Raw genomic sequence first — 22,044 nt, 5'->3', positions numbered from 1 at the left:
GTTTTATAATTGGAGCAGGAAGTCGGCGAGTCGGTTAACGGCATACACATAAGACAACCGGTCACCGAGAACCTGCTCCGTTTTTTTTGTTTTGTTTTGTGCATGGTAAACATGATTAAGTCGGTATTATGTGCGATTTACTTAACATTGTTGTTTAGATGCGCTAAAGTGTTATATGTTATAAGCCTATCTAGCGATCCAGTACTATATTCATTGGAGGCGGCTGTTAGGTCAGTTGGGGTCAGTTATTCTTTCCTTCAAGATAGTTTGAGATATGTACTTATTTCATTCTTAGTGTCTGAAGATATCTTTTATCTAGGTATCCCGTTTCATGCAGGCCGGCATAAACAAAAGGTTGTGATCTATATTAAATGTTTTTGTAAACCGATATTATACCGCGGCGCAGTTCTAGGCGTTGCACAGTATGTGCCAAACATAAAGGATATTTGAAAGTATTACGAATGTTACATAGCGGGCAAGAGACAGGTTTGTAATAGTACCCGTAAAGCCGCGACACCATCAGTCTTAGGAGCGTGTATACCCTATCTTCCCCTTTAATGGGACTGTAAATGTTGATCTTATGACTAGGATTCTTAAATAGCGGGAAATAAAGGTCCGCACAGTATAATATTAACAAGCGGTGGTCCTGTTCGTTATAACCTTTCTGATGAATGATTGCGAATAGTTCGCTAACGCTAGGAAGTGGGTTGGAAGGTAGACCCTCATGAAATCCTACCCGAGCCAGTTGGTCAGCATGTTCGTTTCCTAAAATACACAAGTACATAAGTGATTCGGATTCCAAGACATTTAAGTGATCTAGTTTTAGTTGCTTATTAAGTAATTTCCTTTAAAACTGAAAATATTAAGTCAGGCCCCGTGTTCACAAAACGATTTTGCAATCGAAAATCGATTTTAACTGACATCGATTTTCATGTTTGCCTATCAACTACAATGGAAATCCATTTTCAATGACAAGAAAAATCGAATTACGATTGCAAAAAATGCTTTGTGAACACGGGGCCAGGTCACGTTTGGATGTTCCTGCTTTTAACGCTTGCACAGCGCTAAGGCAAAGCGAGTCGAAGCTAAATACGTATTTAGATCGCTCATGCGCTCCGAATTTAGCCACGTTATCGCGCTGTTAATTAAGGTTACCTGGTAATTCTCATGTAAAATTAGAAGTGTTTTGTATATTTTACTTTGCCGTATTGGATGATGGCATTCTGGGTTGTATAAACTATAAATGCGGTACCGGCAACTTGTTGGTTGTCATCATGCGTCCGTCGATATGTATTTGGTTGTAATTGGAGTAGATATTTGTTATGTGAGTTTGGGCTAACAGAGCCGTTATCTGGGTCGTTGTCGGCTTTCTTTACCAAGTTTGCAAGTCGATGTCAGGTCTGGAGAGTGTGCTTATACTAAAGTAAGAGGATGCTTGTGTTTTAATATCATTAGTTTGGTAGTAACTGCCTAGCTTTAGTACGCTGGATCTAACGTTATACTCTCATTGTTCGGAAGATTGATTTTGAAAGAGGCCGTTCGTGCGCGGTATTTCAATTGCTTTATCTTTGTTGGCTAAGTTCGAGCATTCCACATTCGATATGTAGTGGTATGGTGATTGCGGTTTTTCGTTTTCCGGTAATAATTGTAAGTTCTGTGTTTTGGACAACGCGTTCAGTTGGCACAGAAAGACAACTGAACTAGATCATCTTGTCTATGTGTTGAATATTTCATCGCGAGTAAGAATTATGTATGTTGTTCTTCATTACTTCAATGGTCCGGCTAATTAAGAGACTATCGTGTAAATGATATTAAATATTTAATGAACATTTGTATAATAGCAGAAATAACACCTTTACTGTAAAATTTATACAAGGAATTGACTGCTCATGAAAATCTTGTGTCACCTCACAGTTCACAAATGTTAACTTTAGTGACTGCATGGTGCTATATGGATGGCATCCTAATATAATACATATAAGACCCTTACATGGATTTATCTTTATACGACTTCTCTAACACCATAAAACAAAGAACACATACTAAATTGTTTCTTACGTCGTAAACCTCGTGCTTGGTCCGAGTTAACTGGGTTCTCAGGGCGTTAAGGTTGCCGACACCACTGGCTTTTTTAAGTCTTAGCCAGGAACCTTTTTTTCTTCGACACACAACAAGTCAGTTAATTCTTCCTTTGCATTTATTAATTATTCTTAAATATAGTACAGTTCACCTTTCTCAACTAAAAGTGTGCCAGCCTTGAGTTTAGAAATTGCAAACAGCCCTGCAGCTTAATGTAAGATAGCTTTGTTCCCAGTAGTTAAAGTACATATAGAAACCGATCCCGATTGAAACTGTTTCAAAAATTTTATTAATTAATTACCAGTTACGCAGATTCTTCAAGAAGTCAAAATTAGGTTTTCGGAATGCTGATAAGCGTGCACTTGCAGCATGTTTTATACACCCTTGGGCTAGAAGGACATTGATCAATAGTAAACATCCAATAATATCCTTCCTTCAATAAATCTTTTCTGGTCTTTTCTCAATTTTAATTGGCTGTTGCATAATCTTAGAGGAGTGTTGAGATTTTGATTGACAGATAAGGATCTAAGACAAGGCATTTCAACCCCTCCCTCTGTGACTCCTCAGCTTAGACAAAGGAAACATGACAAATACCGGTAACTAAAATTCATGTATAAAAATAAGAGTCAAAAGATACAAAACAACAAATATCATATCCATGTTCCTCTAACGAAATACTTCATTTTGAGTATAAACATGACATACATTGGTTATCAGATGACAGACAGTATTATTAATTAATTACTGCATGGCAGTTTAGACATTAAACATCATCTTAACACTACTCAGAAAGAAATGAATTACAGTATGTACACAAACAAAGTATATACACATGTAAATGCAAAATAATGACACCCTATAGTGAAAAAAGGTACATGAAAATGATCAGCATTATGTCTTCTTTATGGATGGTCATTATCTACTGCACTAAATATGTTCAGGTAAACCAGTGCATTTTACTGTAGTCAAGGTTGCCATGGAAACAGTTTCATTGCACAGTAGACTGCTGGGATCATTGATTTTCCCAATCCAATTAATCTTAGAAGATGTTAAATCAATACACCAAAACACAGAAGCTTATCAGTAAAGATAAAGCTCTACAGTGCATTAGTACATGTACAGTTATTTTGTGACATAGAAACAATAGGTTTATTAATTGGATGCAATCTACTGCCTTTATGTACACCACATTTTATGAAGGAAGTCCTAGGTTTATAACATTTATATTTCCATATTTCAAGAAATGTGTTTTACAAATAAAGCAAACCTTAAACGTGGCATAGTGAGCTGTATTGCGTACGTAAACATCATAAAAATGTGTGAACATTCTTTTCAACGTTCTGATAAAAAACCCACTTGATTATTATTATTATTATACCGGATTTATATAGCGCACTTTTCATGCAAGAGTGCACGTTCAAAGGCGCTTAACATAAGAACATTTGAAGTATCGCAGATACGAATACATTTTTCTAAAGAAATCGTTAAAAACTACTCAATTATACTATTAAACTACTCTATTATACCTATAATATACCTACATAAAAACATGCAAAGTAACCATAGATTAGAAAGATCAACAAGACACTATAAAACTACCCTACGTGTATAGCTAAAAAATAATGAAACAATAAAATCTAAATTTTAAACTATAAGTACTACGTAAAACAAGAAGACCATGATGGCCCTGAATCGCTCACCTGACTAACCTTGCTACATCAACTTAAATTCTATCAGACCCATAAACAATCCCAAGCCAGATTTCATTGATTAATACATTCTGACAAAATTTCATTAAGACGTGATGAAAACTGTGACCTCTTTCATCTACATAAGGTTTTACTTGAATAGGCCCAGTGACCTAATTTTTGACCCCAGATGACCCATATACGATCCGAAATCAGATATTATCAAGATAAACATTCTGAACATATTTTATCAAGATCAGATGAAAATTATGACCTCTATTGTCTACACATTTTTTCTATGATTTGACCTAGTGACCTAGTTTTTGACCCCAGATGACCCAAATACAATCCCAACACAGATTTCATCAAGATTAACATTCTGGAATTTTTTTCATAAAGATTGGATTTAAACTGTGACCTCTACTGTCTACAACAGTGTTTTTAAACTTTGACCTAGTGACCTAGTTTTTGACCCTAGATGACCCAAATTCAATCCCAACCCAGATTTTAACAAGACAAACATTCTGACCATATTTCATTAAGATCTGATGAAAACTGTGACCTCTTTTATGTACACAAGGTTTTTCTATGATTTGACCTAGTGACCTAGTTTCTAATCCCAGATGACCCAAATACAATCCCAATCAAGATTTCATCAAGATAAACATTCTGACCAAATTTCATAAAGATTGGATGAAAACTGTGACCTCTATTGTCTACACAAGGTTTTTCTATTATTTGACCTAGTGACCTAGTTTTTGACCCCAAATGTCCCAAAAACAATCCCAACCCAGATTTCATCAAGATAAACATTCTGACCAAATTTCATAAAGATTGGATGAAAACTGTGACCTCTATTGTCTACGCCAGGTTTTTCTATTATTTGACCTAGTTTTTAATCCCAGATTACCCAAATACAATCCCAACCCAGATTTCATGAAGATAAACATTCTGACCAAATTTCATAAAGATTGGATGAAAACTGTGACCTCTACTGTCTACACAAACAAATTGTTGACGGACACACGCACGCACGCACGCACGCACGCACAATCGCACAACGGACGCCGGACATCACGCGGTCACATAAGCTCACCATGTCACTTCGTGACAGGTGAGCTAAAAACTACAAAAAAACAAATGCACAGTAACCATAGATTAGAAAGATCAGCAAGATAAAACAGAGGCAAAACAGAGACAAGCGAGACAAGGGTAACGTCAGGATACCATTACCACGAGTCCACAAACCCCAAAAGGAATAATTATGCTTCCTTTAAAGGGTTATTTCAAGTTCATGCTGATTGAGACAAGGGTAACGTCAGGATACCATTACAACGAGTCTACAAACCCCCAAAGGAATAATTATGCTTCCTTTAAAAGGATTATTTCCAGTTAATGCTGATTAAGATTTTATATAATGAATTGAATAAACCACTGCTTATATTGCATAACATTGGGGGAAGAAATGAGTTTTCAGTGCCTTTTTGAAGGAATTCAGTGTTGAAGAACCTCCAATGTTTGATGGAAGTGAGTTCCAGAGTTTGGGAGCAGCGTTCATGAAACTTCGCTCCCCGTATGATACGGATTGAATCTTCATTGGAATCACTAATGAAGTCGCTTCGTTCGTTGATCTTAAGTTTCGCCTTAGTTCGTAGACTTTAAGTAGGTTGTTCAGATATACAGGCGATTGTCCATTTAAGGCTTTGAACGCATTGGTAAGTATTTTGAAGTGGATTCTTTTTTCTACTGGGAGCCAGTGTAATTCTTTTAGGATCGGTGTTATATGACTATAGCGGACTGTTCTTGTGATAAAACGCGCCGCGGTGTTTTGAATATTTTGAAGTTTCTTGATAGCTGATGTTTGTGTTCCATACAGCAGTGCATTGCAATAGTCTAGCCGAGATGTGACAAGTGAATTGACTAAGGATTTGTGGCATTTGGTGTAATATATTGCCTGATGTGACCTATTTGCGTAATCTGACCGAAACATGATCTACTTATAGCATTAATATGGTGTTCCATGTTCATTCTTGAATCAAACCAAGCACCGATATTTCGAACGTATTGCGATGGTTTGATTGTCGAGTCCTTCTTTAACAGTTAACCCATCTACGTACTTGGCGTTGTTTTGACTTGAAAATACTATGACCTCGGTTTTGTCGGTGTTAAGTTTGAGCATATTTGTATTCATCCATGAGATGATATCTTGGAGGCACTTTTCAACTCGATTTAGTGTTTCGTTTTGTCTGCTCTATCGGTGGGTTCGAAGGAAGGTAAAGCTGCGAGTCATCGGCGTATTAGTGATGCCCGAGTCCATGTTTTTTTGCAAATTTCCCCCAACAGGTTTAGTATACATGGTATAAACTTTTTCGGCCTAACAGATCCATGGGGTACGCTGAAGGTCAGCAGCACTGGTTCTGATACCTTGCCGTCAATGCTCACCGTTTGGAAGCGGTCAGATAGGTAGGAAGCTACCCACTGTAGTGGTTTTTCAGCAAAGCCAAACTGTTGTTCGAGGTAGTTTAAAGGGTTTTGTGGTCGATGGTGTCAAAAGCGGCAGAGAGATCCAGCATAACAAAGACAGTGACATTTTTGTTATCTAATAATTGTAGGACATCGTTTTGAACTTTTAACAAAGCTGTTTCTGTTGAGTGAAACTTCCTGTATGCAGACTGGTTTTCTTCATTTAAATTGTCTTCTGTCAAATGTTCACCTATTTTTTTGCTGACAGCTTTCTCTAATATTTTGAAACTTATGGCAGATTCAAAACCTGGCGATAGTTTTGTTGTGTTTCTTTATCTAAGGTGGGCTTTTCAATAAAGGCCTTAAAAGTGATGTTTAAAGGATCTTGGCACACTTGCTGTTTCCATCAAGATTGATGATTTTTGTCAGAATTGGAAGCAGTTCAGTTTTTCATTCTTTTAGGAGCCAAGTTGGAATAGGGTCAAGCGCGCAAGATTTATTTTGAGATTGCATGATGATATTTTTCAACGTCTTCCTCAGTTGTCGGACGGAAATGTGTCAAACTGCATGTTTCTGCTGTTGGGTTATTATCATTGCTCTGTTTTGAATTTGAATGATATAGGGCGTGTTCAGAAATATCTTTTCTGATACCTTCAACTTAATCTATGAAACAAGAGGGCCTGAAAGGCCCAAAGTTGCTCACCTGAGATAACAAGATATTATTGGGACAAATCTTCTGAACAAGTTTTACGTAGATCGGAAAATAAATGTGGCCTCTAGAGTGTTAACAAGGTTTTACTATAGCCATATAAGGAAAAATGCCCCGCCCCCATGGCAGCCATGTTTTTCAACCAACTGGCATCATTTTTGAACTCGTCCAAGATATTATCGGGATTTTAATTCTGACCAAGTTCATGAAGATCGGACAGTAAATGTGGCCTCTAGAGTGTTAACAAGATTTTACTATAGCCATATAAGGAAAAATGCACCGCCCCTTGGAAGCCATTTTTTTCAAGCAAACATAATTATTTTCGAACTTATCCAAGATATTATTGAGACCAATCTTCTGACCAAATTTCATGAAGATTGGACAATAAATGTGGCCTCTAGAGTGTTAACAAGATTTTACTATAGCCATATATAGCCATATACGGAAAAATGCCCCGCCCCTGGTGGCCATGTTTTTAAAGCAACCAAAACCATTTTCGAACTCATCCAAGATATCATTGGGACAAATCTTCTGACCAAGTTTCATGATGATCGGAAAATAAATGTGACCTCTAGAGTGTTAACAAGGTTTTACTATAGCCATATAAAGAAAAATGCCCGGCCCACTGGAGGCCATGTTTTTCAACCAACCGGCATCATTTTTGAACTCATCCAAGACATTAATGGGATGAATCTTCTGACCAAGTTTTATGAAGATCAGACAATAAATGTGGCCTCTGAGTGTTAACAAGATTTTATTACAGCCATATAAGGAAAAATGCCCTGCCCCAGGGCAGCCATGTTTTTCAAGCAAATGTATTCATAAAATCCCAATCAGACAACTTCTCAAAAAGAACTACTTTGATATTTCATTGAATATCTGCATCATATACAGAGATTTTGAGTTGTTGCACTCAAATTTTCAAGTACACAAAAGCTGTCAGAAGACAGCGCGCTCGACTTTTCGAGTGCTTGACAGTATAACGTAAGACATCATGGGGAAATTGTTCATATTCAATAATGTCAAGGTAATATAGTCACATTTTAACTGGAAGAGGACCATAATTGAAACATATTGATCGGTTATATTTTACAGAAGCGGTACATTATAGACGATTCTGAGTTCAGGTATATTTTCCACAATCTATTGAACATTTGTAAAGACATAAAACAAACTAATACGATTATATTTCAAACTTGATAGAAATAGCTTGGGTGGGATGGTTGGACGGTCTTTCAACAAGAGGGCATGAAAAGCCCAAAGTCGCTCATCTGAGATAATAAGAAATGACCTGTTTTGTGCAGCCCAAGATATCAATGGAACAAATGTTCTAACCAAGTTTCATGAACAATGAACAACAAATGTCCCCCTGGCAGCCATGTTTTTCAACAGACCTGAACCATTTTTAAACTCATCAAAGATATCATTGGGACAAATCTTCTGACAAAGTTTCATAAAGATCCGACAATATATACAATGTGGCCGCTACAGTGTTAACAAGGCGAATATTCATGACGCACAACGGAAGACAGACAATTGACAAAAGGTGATCACAAAAGTTTACCATGAGCAAAAATATTATGCTCATAAAGATTGTCACCATGTTTGAAGATGATATTATTTAAACTAATTGAGTAAACTAAAACAAGATATGATAAGAACATTTGCACTGAACAAGCGTCATTCAGATTGAACTAAAAATGTGACTAAAAGTATTCACAATGTTTCGCTATAAACAACTGTAGACATACAAAAAACTACCATCCCTCTGAGAGCCTTGTTTATAAACAAACATGAACTATTTTCAGACTTACCTTGCAATTATATTTCCAATTAAAAAATCAATAAATCCGTTTTAAAAACACAAATATTTGATAATGTGGGTTATTGTATTAAACAATAAAACCCTGTTTATTTGAGCAGAAATGTGGACCCTTCAAGTGAGAGTATCTTGAGCATACTAGTATGTTGATGAATAAAGAGTTCTCTCAAATTCCTGAGTAAGAGTTACTACCCGTTCTATAAATAGAAAGTTCTGAGATCACTTCATTTCTGGCATTGGTTTCCAAGGCTTAAACCTACAGAAAAAATGAAATTAAACAAGATGTGTTTGTGAAACACAATGTCCCCCTATATGATGTTTGACCTTGTGGGATGACCTTGACCTTGACCCTTCACCACTCAAAATGTGCAGCTCCATGAGATACACATGCATTTCAAATATAAAATTGCTATCTTCAATATTGCAGAAGTGACATTACATGAGCAATTTTGACCCATATATTTGACCTTGAAGGATGACCTTGACCTTTCACCACTAAAAATGTGCAGCTCCATAAGATACACATGCATGCCAAATATCAAGTTGCTATCTTCAATATTGCAAAAGTATTCATAAAATTAGCGATTTGGGCAACATATATTTGACCTCTGACCTTGAAGGATGACCTTGACCTTGACCTTTCACCACTCAAAATGTGCAGCTCTATGAGATACACATGCATGCCAAATATCAAATTGCTATCTTCAATATTGCAAAAGTACTCATAAAATGAGCGATTTTGGCCACATATATTTGACATCTGACCTTGAAGGATGACCTTGATCTTGACCTTTCACCACTCAAAGTGTGCAGCTCCATGAGATACACATGCATGCCAAATATCAAGTTGCTATCTTGAATATTGAAATACTGCAAAAGTGTACATTAAATGAGCGATTTTGACCCATATATTTGACCTTTGACCTTGAAGGATGACCTTGACCTTTCACCACTCAAAATGTGCAGCTCCATGAGATACATATGCATGCCAAATATCAAGTTCCTATCTTCAATATTGCAAAAGTTATTGCAAATGTTAAAGTTGACGCAAACCAACCAACCAACCAACAGACCAACAGACAGGGCAAAAACAATATGTCCCCCACTACTATAGTGGGAGACATAAAAATCCACATTAATCTGCAGATATATTTCTTAGTTATATAACAAAAGCATCACAAAATGTATGGAAGAGGTAAACAAGCAGGAAGGAAAAAGAAAGCTCAGACAAAACTGCCAGAAAATCAGGAAACTTAAGTGTTTACAAGCTTTTTTACTATATAAATATAAGGAAATTGACCCCCCCCCTGGTGGCCATGTTTTTTTACCTATCCAAACCATTTTCGAACTAAAGTGTCGTATCCAGAAAACAAATATTCTGACCAAATTTCATGAAGATTGGGCAAAAAATGTGTCTTCTAGACTGTTCATGTTTTTACTATAAACATATAGAGAGAACTGCCCCACCCCCTGGCGGCCATGTTTTCCACCCATCATGACCATTTTCGAATTCGTCCAAGATATCTAGAAAATTGATGTTAAGAATTTTTTTTATGATGATTAGGCAAAAAATGTGACTTCTAGAGTGTTCAAAAAATTTTTTTGCTACATAAATATAAGGAAAAAGACCACCCCTGGCGGCCATGTTTTTTTACCGACCCGAACCATTTTCTAACTCAATCATCATATCCAGAAAACACATTTTCTGACCAAATTTCATAAAGATTGGAAAAAAAATATGACTTCTAGAGCGTTCACATGTTTTAACTATACATGTATACATATAGAGAAAACTGCCCTGGCCCCTGGTGGCCATGTTTTTTCACCGAACTGGACCTTTTTGAACTTGTCCAAGATATCGATAAAACCAATGTTTTGACCAAGTTTGATGATGATTGGGCAACAATTGTGACTTCTAGAGTGTTCACAAGGTTTCTCTATAGCCATATAAGGAATACTGCCCCGCCCCCTGGCGGTCATATTTTTCAACAGACCCGAACCATTATCAAACTCAACCAACATATCATTTAAACAAACATTTTGACAAAGTTACATGAAGATTGGGCTTCAAATGTGACTACTAGGTGTTCACAAGGTTTTACTTTTTTTTGACCTAGTGACCTAGTTTTTGACCCAGCATGACCCAGTTTCGAAGTCAGTCGAGGTATCAATGGGACAATTGTTCTGTCCAAGTTTTATGAAGACCGGACAATAAATGTGGCCTCTAGAGTGTTTACAAAGCAAAATATTGACGCCGCACGACGGACGACGCACGACGGGCAGAGGTGATCACAAAAGCTCAACATTAGCACTTTGTGCTCAGGTGACCTAAAAATAAAACAATAAAAATAAATATTTGTGTTTTTTTTACCATGTTTAAAAAAAATCTTTTTGTGAGTGTGTAAGGGTGGAGAGGGGGAATAATGTGGGGATGTGGTCATTTATTAGATGCTATTTCAAAATTTGTGGGGGGGGATTTTAGGGTGGGGTGTGGGAGATGGTTTGGGTGGGGTCCATTTTGGTATGTCAGGTAAGTGTTTTTTTGTCAAAGTATGAAACAAATCTGATCATAAATAAAGAAGTTATGGCAATTAACACAAAATGTAATTATTTGACCTTGAAATTCAAGGCCATTCAAAGGTCAAGGTCAAATTCAACTTGCCAGGTACAGTACCCTTATGATAGTAAGAAAGTATTTGAAGATTGAAAGCAATAGCCTTGATACTTTAGAAGTAAAGTGCATCTAAACACAAAATTGTACAAAATTTCAAAGTTACTAAGTCAAAAAAGGGCCATAATTCCGTAAAATGCCAACCAGAGTTATGCAACTTGTCCTGTACAGTCCCCTTATGATAGTTAGCGAGTGTTCCGAGTCTGAAAGCAATAGCTTTGATACTTTAGGAATAAAGTGGACATTAACACAAAACTGAACAATTTTTTTATTTTTCTAGTATAACAAGAAGGCCTGAAAGGCCCATGGTCGCTCACCTGAGATAACAAGATATTATTGGGACAAATCTTCTGACCAAGTTTTACGAAGATCGGAAAATAAATGTGGCCTGTAGAGTGTTAACAAGGTTTTACTATAGCCATATAAGGAAAAATGCCCCGCCCCATGGCAGCCATGTTTTTCAACCAACCGGCATCATTTTTGAACTCATCCAAGATATTATCGGGATTAATCTTCTGACTAAGTTTCATGAAGATCGGACAGTAAATGTGGCCTCTAGAGTGTTAACAAGATTTTACAATAGCAATATAAGGAAAAATGCCCCGCCCCTTGGAATTTTTTTCAAGCAAACATAATTATTTTCGAACACATCCAAGATATCATTGAGACCAATCTTCTGACCAAATTTCATGAAGATTGAACAATAAATGTGGCCTCTAGAGTGTTAACAAGGTTTACTATAGCCATATATAGCCATATAAGGAAAAATGCCCCGCCCCTGGTGGCCATGTTTTTAAAGCAACCAAAACCATTTTCGAACTCATCCAAGATATCATAAGAACAAATCTTCTGACCAAGTTTCATGATGATCGGAAAATAAATGTGACCTCTAGAGTGTTAACAAGGTTTTACTATAGCCATATTAGGAAAATAGCCCCGCCCCCGTGGTGGCCATGTTTTTCAACCAACCGTCATCATTTTTTAACTCGTCCAAGACATTATTGGGATGAATCTTCTGACCGACTTTCATGAAGATCAGACAATAAATGTGGCCTCTAGAGTGTTTTACTATAGCCTTATATTGCCATATAAGGATAAATGCCCGGCCCCTTGGCGCCCATGTTATTCAAGCAAACGTAACCATTTTCAAACTCATCCAAGGTATCATTAAGACAAATCTTCATCATTTCATCAAGATTGGACAATAAATGTGGCCTCTAGAGTGTTAACAAGGTTTTACTATAGCCATATAAGGAAAAATGCCCCGCCCCCTGACGGCCATGTTTTTCAACCAACCAGCATCATTTTCGAACTCGTCCAAGATATTATTAGGATGAATCTTCTGATTTCATTAAGATTGGACAATAAATGTGGCCTCTAGAGTGTAAACAAGATTTTACTATAGCCTTATATAGCAATATAAGGAAAATGCCCCGCCCCTTGGCAGCCATGTTTTTCAAGCAAAGATTACCATTTTTGAACTCATCAAAGATATTAGTGGGACAAATCTTCTGACCAAGTTTCATGAAGATCGGAAAATAAATGTGGCCTCTAGAGTGTTAACAAGGTTTTACTATAGCCATATAAGGAAAAATGCCCCGCCCCCCTGGCGGCCATGTTTTTCAACCAACCGGCATCATTTTCAAACTCGTCCAAGATATTATTGGGCTGAATCTTCTGACCAAGTTTCATGAAGATCAGACAATAAATGTGGCCTCTAGAGTGTTAACAAGATTTTACTATAGCCAAATATAGCCATATAAGGAAAAATGCCCCGCCCCTTGGCAGCCATGTTTTTCAAGCAAAGGTTACCATTTTTGAACTCACCAAAGATATCAGTGGGACAAATCTTCTGACCAAGTCTAATGAAGATCGGAACATAAATGTGGCCTCTAGAGTGTTAACAAGGTTTTACTACAGCCATATAAGGAAAAATGCCCCGCCCCTTGGCGGCCATGCTTTTCAACCAACCGGCATCATTTTCGAACTCGTCCAAGATATTATTGGGATAAATCTTCTGACCAAGTTTCATGAAGATCAGACAATAAATGTGGCCTCTAGAGTGTTAACAAGATTTTACTATAGCCATATATAGCCATATAAGGAAAAATGCCCCGCACCTTGGCAGCCATGTTTTTCAAGCAAACGTAACCCTTTTTGGAACTCATCCAAGATATCATTGAAACCAATCTTCTGACTAAATTTCACGAAGAGTGGACAATAAATGTGGCCTCTAGAGAGTGAACAAGGCAAATATTGACCTCGCACAACGGACAACGCACAACGGACGACGGACAAAAGGCGATCACAAAAGCTCACCATGAGCACGTTGAGCTCAGGTGAGCTAAAAAGTGGTATAACTAAAAATAATGCTGACAGAGTTATGCACCTTGACCTAGACAATGGTCTTGTTGTCATAAAAAAGTATTCCAAGTTTGAGTTTATTATCTTTGATAGTTTTAAAGTTATTTGGCTTTATAAAAAACTTTAACCAACGGCGACGCCGGGGCGAGTAGTATAGCTCTCATTTGTCTTCGAAAAGTCGAGCTAAAAAGGGGGCATTATTCTGATAAATTGCAAGCGATAGTTATGATCCTTGTAAGGAGGCCTTGCATGATGAACCTTGAGATATATATTCAGTTTTAATTGAACATCTGTGGTAGTTAAAGAGATACATGTATGTAATCCAGCAATTGTTTCCAGCAAACACATTTTAGTATTTTATCTTGCATAAGTCTTTGTCAGTTATAGATTTCAAAGGCCCTTTAAAGTTTTATTTGTTTATTTTCAATAAAATATGAAGATATGGCATTCAAACATTTACCTGCATTTTCTTTGTACAAAAGGGGCATTATTATGCTCTATTGCAGATCAGAGTAATTGGCCTTGGTCAGTGACCTCACATGACAATCACAAAGACCTTTGTGAAGTATCAATAGAATACCCTTCTATATTGAATATCTGTAGTAGTTACAGAGATATGAACTTGTTGCACGTAAACCTTAACCTTTGTCATCTTACACCGTACATACCTTGGATTGTATTTTTTTTTACTTTTGACCTTGAAGGATGACCTTGACCTTTCACCACTCAAAATGTGCAGCTTCATGAGATACACATGCATGCCAAATATCAAGTTGCTATCTTCAATATTGCAAAAGTTATGACCAATGTTAAAGATTTCCGAACGACGCACAGACTGACGGACTAACAATCGGACTGACAGACAGTTCAACTGCTATATGCCACCCTACTGGGGGCATAAAAATAAAATACATACTGTCCAGCAAAGATTGCAATCCATGGGAATCGAAGGTCATGGGAATCGATGAACACATTCTGGACAAAGGCATTTGGCTCGCAACTATGCTGTAATATTGTAAGTATAAAATAGATTTATAACAATTTCTATGGTTGGTATCATAACAATGTTAAAAATATTGCAACATAATAATCATTATATTCATTTTCTACAAAATTCAATGTGTGCATCAAGACGGTTTTAAGTCAAATTTTAAAAACAAAATGTCATCAAGGATCCTACATTAAGATATCTGCCAATGTTGCCCTTGGACATGGCGTCCATGACATAACATGACTGGCCATCCTTGAAGTAGTGTCTTACAGATGGGCCGTGGAAGCTGTCATCCTTATCCTTCTCATCTGAAACTGAAATAAAGGGGCATCTAGCAAAGATGTTTACATTTATCTCAATTGCATGGCTTGTTTGCAAATATTTCTTGACTTTAAAATAACCATTTGTCTTTATATACTTATTTATTTGACCTTGATTGTATTGAAAGCCTTGTATTTATGCAGATTACATGAGCGGATTTAATGGAACGGACCCATGCTTGGTTGTCCTTGGAATAATCATAACAATGCTCTCTGGGTGAGGACCATAACCTCCATGTCAAAAAGCGGTCACTATATCCCTTACCCATTTTTAGCATTGACGTTTCATATCATATGTTCAGGATTTTAACCTATTAAAAACTAAATTGAATCTGTGTTCATGATTTCATCCTTTGCTGAGTAGCAATGCGAACAGTTTCTCCTTGTATTTCATTGCATCATTTGAAAATGTCTCCATAATATCACCAACATGCATAAATCTGAGACGATAAGAATTTCTATAAGTGATTATATGTATTCCATTACCAGGGCATCTTAATTGATATTTAATTCCTGAATTCTACCGAAATAAACAAGAGCACCGCATAATGGATACCAACGCTCTGCGGCGGGTGTATAAATGAAATAAATGAAAGCTTGTCAGATTTTTTTAAGAGATCACAGTTACCTTGACCTTTGACCTAGTGACCCCCAAATGGGTGTGGCGTGTAGAACTTATCAAGGTGCATCTTCATATGAAGTTTCACAGTTGTAGGTAGAAGCACTTTGACTTTAGAACAAAATGTAAAGGTTTAGCTAGACGCGGACGACGAGCTGGCTATGACAATACCTCTCCGAAAACAGCGGAGCTAATAAAATCAAATAGGACATGGGACTGGATTGATTAAATTTAAAACAATTTATGGCTGGATGTTACATAAACAGATTAAAAAAAACACCACCACAGAAGTTCTTTGCACGTTTTCTTTTTATTGTACGTAAGGTTTTTACCTTTCTTGTGGTCCTTTTTCGATTGATTCAGAGACCCATAGTGTGCAGCTGTTGAGTCACCAACACACTTTTTCTTCTCAAGGTCTGAAGTGTCCAAAACAAGGAATGTAAACATATTTCAATATAAAATGATGATGATGGACACAAAATCTTACTTGAATATATACACTGAGTCAGCCCTTGCATGTAATACAAGGAAAGCTTACTGACCTGAGCTCAAGAACACTGATTGTCTAAAACTTGACCTGATAACCAAGTGTTTCATCAACCTTGACAAATATTTAAACATTCCTTGACATTGACCAGATAATTATTTTGATCATGTTTTAACACGATTAATTCACATACCAATATGTGACTTCATGAGTTGTAACTTTTTTGTTAAGGTTTCACCTGTCAACTTCCTAGATTTCTATGTATTTCTTTGCCTACCACCATCACTAATGCAACCAAAATGCTTATCATCAATGATTAAAACCTCCATATATTGCTTTAACCAAGAATAAGTTTCATTACACTAGGTAAACCAAACAAAATTGGAAACACATTTTCAATGTTTAGTAAGTGTGACCTGCACCTGTAAAGCTGCATTAATGCAAGATCTTCATATAAGGTGTTTTTGAATGAAGTTAAATCACTCTAGCTTAATCTGATCGAGTTTACCTGTTTTAACCTGAACAACATTTTTGGAAAGCTTTTACAAAATCTTAACATACTAAGTGGAAGAAGAGAGGGAACAATGCCTATGACACAAAAGTGCTGTACTTTGACCCTTTTCCCTTAAAGGTGACTTTTAACATGAATGTTACATTGCTTTTCTTCCATATGACACTATTTTACATTGGTGAACACAAATTTTTTAAACAAGAGTTCCGCGGTCGGAGATGACCGCATTGAAGCCGGATTTTTGATTTAAATGACAGGAAAGTACCTTTCGTGTTTTTGTCAATGCAATACTTAAATTAGTGAAATATTGTTCAAAGGTCAAAATGAAATGTAAGTACTTTTCAAGGCATGAGCAAACCTTGTGTCTATCTCTTGCTTCAAATGCCCTTGGTACAGGCTTCACGGGATAGAGAAATTACCAGTGGTAAGCATACCAAAGTTAAATCATGAAAAAAATATTCACATTTAAGGTCACTGTCAATTGAAAGACTTTAAAATGACCAGTTGTTCTCTTGACCAGTGGTCATCTGTTAGTCATGGCAAAGTCCATGTCCAAGCATACGAAAGTTAAAACAACTTTTAATTTTTAACATTCAAGGTCACAGTGACCTTGACCTTCAATGACCTTAAAATGACCAATTGTCATCTACTAGTGCTGGCCAACCTTCATGTCCAGTTTGAAGACTGTAAGTCCAAGCATAAGAAAGTTATACCATGAAATAAGAATTTTAACATTTTTACATTCAAGGTCACGGTGACCTTGACCTTAAAATGACCAGTGGTCATCTACTAGTTCTGGCCAACCTTCATATCAAGTTTGAAGACTCTAGGTCTAAGCATACCAAAGTATTAACAACTTTAACATATTTACATCCAAGGTCACAGTGACTTCGACCTTCAAATGAATGACCTTGAAATGACCAGTGGTCATCTAAGTGTGCTTGCAAACCTTTACGTCAAGTTTGAGATTCTAGGTCCAAGTGGTCATCTTCTAGTACTGGCCAATCTTTATTTCAAGTTTGAAGACTCTAGGTACAAGCATACCAAAGTTATAACATGAAATAAGAACTTTAACATTTTTACATTCAAGGTCACAGTGACCTTGACCTTCAAATGAATGACCTTGAAATGTCCAGTGGTTACTTACTAGTTCTGGCCAACCTTCATGTCAAGTTTCAAGACTCTAGGTCCAAGCATACCAAAGTTATAACAACTTTAACATTTTTACATTCAAGGTCACAGTGACCTTGACCTTCAAATGAATGACCTTGAAATGTCCAGTGGTTACTTACTAGTTCTGGCCAACCTTCATGTCAAGTTTCAAGACTCTAGGTCCAAGCATACCAAAGTTATAACAACTTTAACATTTTTATATTGAAGGTCACAGTGACCTTCACCTTCAAATGAATGACCTTGAAATGACCAGTGGTCATCTGTTAATCCTGGCCAACCTTCATGTCAAGTTTGAAGACTCTAGGTCCAAGCATACCAAAGTTATACCATGAAATAAGAACTTTAACATTTTTTATATTGAAGGTCACAGTGACCTTGACCTTCAAATGAATGACCTTGAAATGACCAGTGGTCATCTGTTAATCCTGGCCAACCTTCATGTCAAGTTTGAAGACTCTAGGTCCAAGCATACCAAAGTTATACCATGAAATAAGAACTTTAACATTTTCGAGCACGCCGCCACCCCGCCCGCCCCCCCGCCCGTCCGACAACATCAATCTATAAGCCGAGATTTTTTCGAAAAAATCCGGCTAATAAAATTCATTTTAATTATTAAATACTTACCTGTTATCGTATGCTTATACTTTCCAAGGGGAAAAAACTCATCCGGAATTTTAACTGGGAATCCGCCACCTCAATACCGTAATACAGGTCAGGTTAAACATAGTGCAATGCAACCTAGCCAAAAATCGGTAACCAACCCTCAATATTCTTTCAATATATATACAAAAATATTAATCGAATAGCGTGGTGGGAGGTGGGACTTACCGATAACAGGTAAGTATTTAATAATTAAAATGAATTTTATTAAAAAATTTTGTTTTAATGTCATAAATACTGACCTGTTATCGTATGCTGATTTTGCAGCTGCGGTGGGAAGGTTCGTATATATTTTCCCAACACAGTAGAACCCATAAACAGGGTTATCAGCTAATGATATCAAGTAATCTTCGTTAAAACGGTATTAATTATGACTTCTCGGACAGAGTAATATGTCTATGTCGTAAAGAAGACACTACCGTTAGTGCAACCACAACAAGCCCAAACATATACAAATTGTATTGTTGGCACTTCAGAAAACGAAGATAAAAAGATGACAAAGGTGGTCGGATTCCTCCAGTAAACAGCTTAGAGCACGTCAAAAGTGGGGTGTGATTAATATATGCCCACAAAACAGACAGAGCTCTTAATTCATGCGGTCAGATCCTAAAAAGGAATGAATCCTTAGATAGGATAAGAGTAACTTTCCTTAGTCGAGGTCTAACCCCGAGAAATAGAAGCCGCAGACACATCTCCTCCCCCCTTTTTTGGGGAAATGAAGAGTGTCTTTTGAGAACCTTGAATGGACTTCCGACTAACACTGCTGAGATAGAACTTCAAAGCCCTGATTGCCCAAAGAAGTTTATCCTCATCTTCATGACTACCAGTTTAAGAAAAACTTGGAAACTTGAAGGTAGAAGCCATATAGAGGACTTGATATTAAGCAAGGAATCCTGGCTGACACAACAAAGTGAAAACGACAATAGATCCAACTGGAATTGGTCGTATTCAACAGAAAAAGCATGAATTTCACTTCTCCGTATGGTAAAAGCCATAATAAGAAGGAAAACCGTCCTAAAATTATATTGGAACTGTTAATAAGCCTGATGAAAAAGGTTCATAGGGAGCTCATTAAGCATCCCAACATGTAACACAAGTGAAAACCGCTTAAGAAGGTAAAGGAACGAAAAACATAGTGTTGACGTTCCATAGTTTGGATCAGTTTCAAAATAGGTAAGACAGCACAGAGTTGCGATGACTTACACAAAACAAGGTATACGAAAGCATAATCTCTATCCTCTGATGAAGAAAAGAACAAATTTCTTATCATCAAGAAAAAGACGAGAAAAACCTCTATGTATCTAGCAGAGTGATTAAGGTAATAACTATGCTCTCGAATACCCAGTAAAAAATGAATTTCCATAGAACCTTTATACATTTCTGATGGAATTATCCTTGCACAAGTAACAAGGATTGAAACTCTAACAGAAAAACGTTCTTCTGTAGAGATAACTAAAAGTTATTAATGGCCAGACATGTAGTGGCACATGTTTGGATTAGTAAAAATATGTCTCTCTGAGATATGATATTTGACCTGTGAAGAAGTTTCCTGAAAATAATTGTACAGGAGACTTAAAAGGTCGTAGAACCATAATCCCATGGTTCATTAAGTATATTGCATGAAATTATGGCAAAAACTCAGTTATTGCAAAAACTCACCAAGAAGGCAAGATATTCCACTTTATGTCAATGGACGAATGTATAACAATCGCACACCCTGCTGGATCGATTTCTGTGAACTGCATTATTGACGTTGTTCAGCATACCGGTATACACTGCGATATACGATCGCATAACGCTAATTACTAGCGTTTGATGATAAAAAACATTCTTTGATATACTATGTACACCATGCAACTTCACTGCCGCGCATGCGCAATTACATTATTTGAACCCAACGGAAAAATAATTCGAAAGAAAGAACTGCAGGACAAAACGTCCAACAGGGCGTTGAGACGAGTAAGACGATAGAGAAAATTTGTTGTTCTTGCAAAGAACGAATAAGTTCCTGATTTCCAGTTACAAGGAGTGATAAAATGATCACCTCCGTGTCTGTAAGTAAACTACGACCGATGTGTGATAGTTGAAACCATCACAAAGGAATCGTGAAAATGTGTTGTAAATGAAAAACAGCTAAAAAGAATTTTCGCTTTTCAAGATGTAGATGTGCAGGTGATATTCATTAGGATACCATATAATTGAGAAAATCAAGATACGTTGTTCTATGTGATCCATAACCTTCTCTGCTCACATCTGTATAAGATGTAAGGAAGGTTGTGGTAGAATAAACTATATTCTTGCCAAGATAATCTTCTAGTCAAGACACCACTGAATAGTGGTAAATAATGACAAAAAGATGGAAATCTGTGTCATTGAATAATCCCGATATTAATACAATTATCTTAAAAATAAAGCTGAAACGGACGTAAGAAAAGACGTCTCAGCAGAAGGACCGGTGACCGGACCGGTAAATACCGACCGGTGACCGGAACCATTTGTCAAGGATGGGTGGGCAAAGAAACCACGGCAAGCCGAACTTTCCCACTCCAAACACACTTGAAAATTGGTAGAATAGGACAGTGTTTAACACTTATAAGTTTATGACCTATCTACAGAATATAGCCTCTTCTTGAACCAATAACAGGCGCCTTTAAAATCCTGGATAATACAGGTCGCGAAGTCATCGATTTGCGAAGTACGGAAATATGATTGACAGTGGTACCTCCGGAATCGGAGGTGTGATGGCAGAAAAAGGTGAAAACCCTAGGAGTAACCTTAAGCGGGTCCGCGCTTGCCGGTAGAATGCATGGAAGTCTTAAATTCTGACTTGATTAATCCATTTACTTCAAGACTTCTAACCGGGACGAATTCCGAAAGGAATACGACCAGCTATAGGAAGACGGCCTGTTATGGCCAGAAGTGTAATAGAAGAATAACTTTAAGATGAGGTCCCTCCAGATCCTAGGATCTAAGATCTGAGTTCAATAGGTCCTAAGCTATCTACAAGACTGTAGCCGCTATGCGGTCAATCTGATAGGCAATCCTATGTATCAGAACTCTTGTTGATTCCAGTAGCTTGAAAATATGCACTGTCGTAGGAGCAATAGAAAAGCAGAAGTCGATACAAAATGTCGTCTTGCTAATCCTGCTAGCGTCATTAATGTGTCCCAACTGTTCCGTGACACTGACTGCAAAGTCTGTAGCCGACAAGTAAAGGCGGTTAAAACAATTCATCCTTCGGGTCTCGGACATAAATTTAAAGAGGTCAAATAGTAATGTTTGACCTCAATGCTAGTCTCCGAGCCCACTTCAGCCGATCTATCTGCAAGACCAGTAGTCTGCATGTAGCCAGTTGAGATAGAAGTACAAATAACAGAGATAGCATGATTAGGTAACCGTCGCCAGTAGAACGTCAGTATTGAAAAACACAAAAAGTCATGTAGATTGTTGAATCCATAAAATATAGTATTCAATACAATCATAGCCA

Source organism: Dreissena polymorpha, chromosome 1 (genome assembly GCF_020536995.1).
Source record: "Dreissena polymorpha isolate Duluth1 chromosome 1, UMN_Dpol_1.0, whole genome shotgun sequence".
Classification (NCBI taxonomy): domain Eukaryota; kingdom Metazoa; phylum Mollusca; class Bivalvia; order Myida; family Dreissenidae; genus Dreissena; species Dreissena polymorpha.
Note: the sequence above shows the minus strand (reverse complement) of the source record.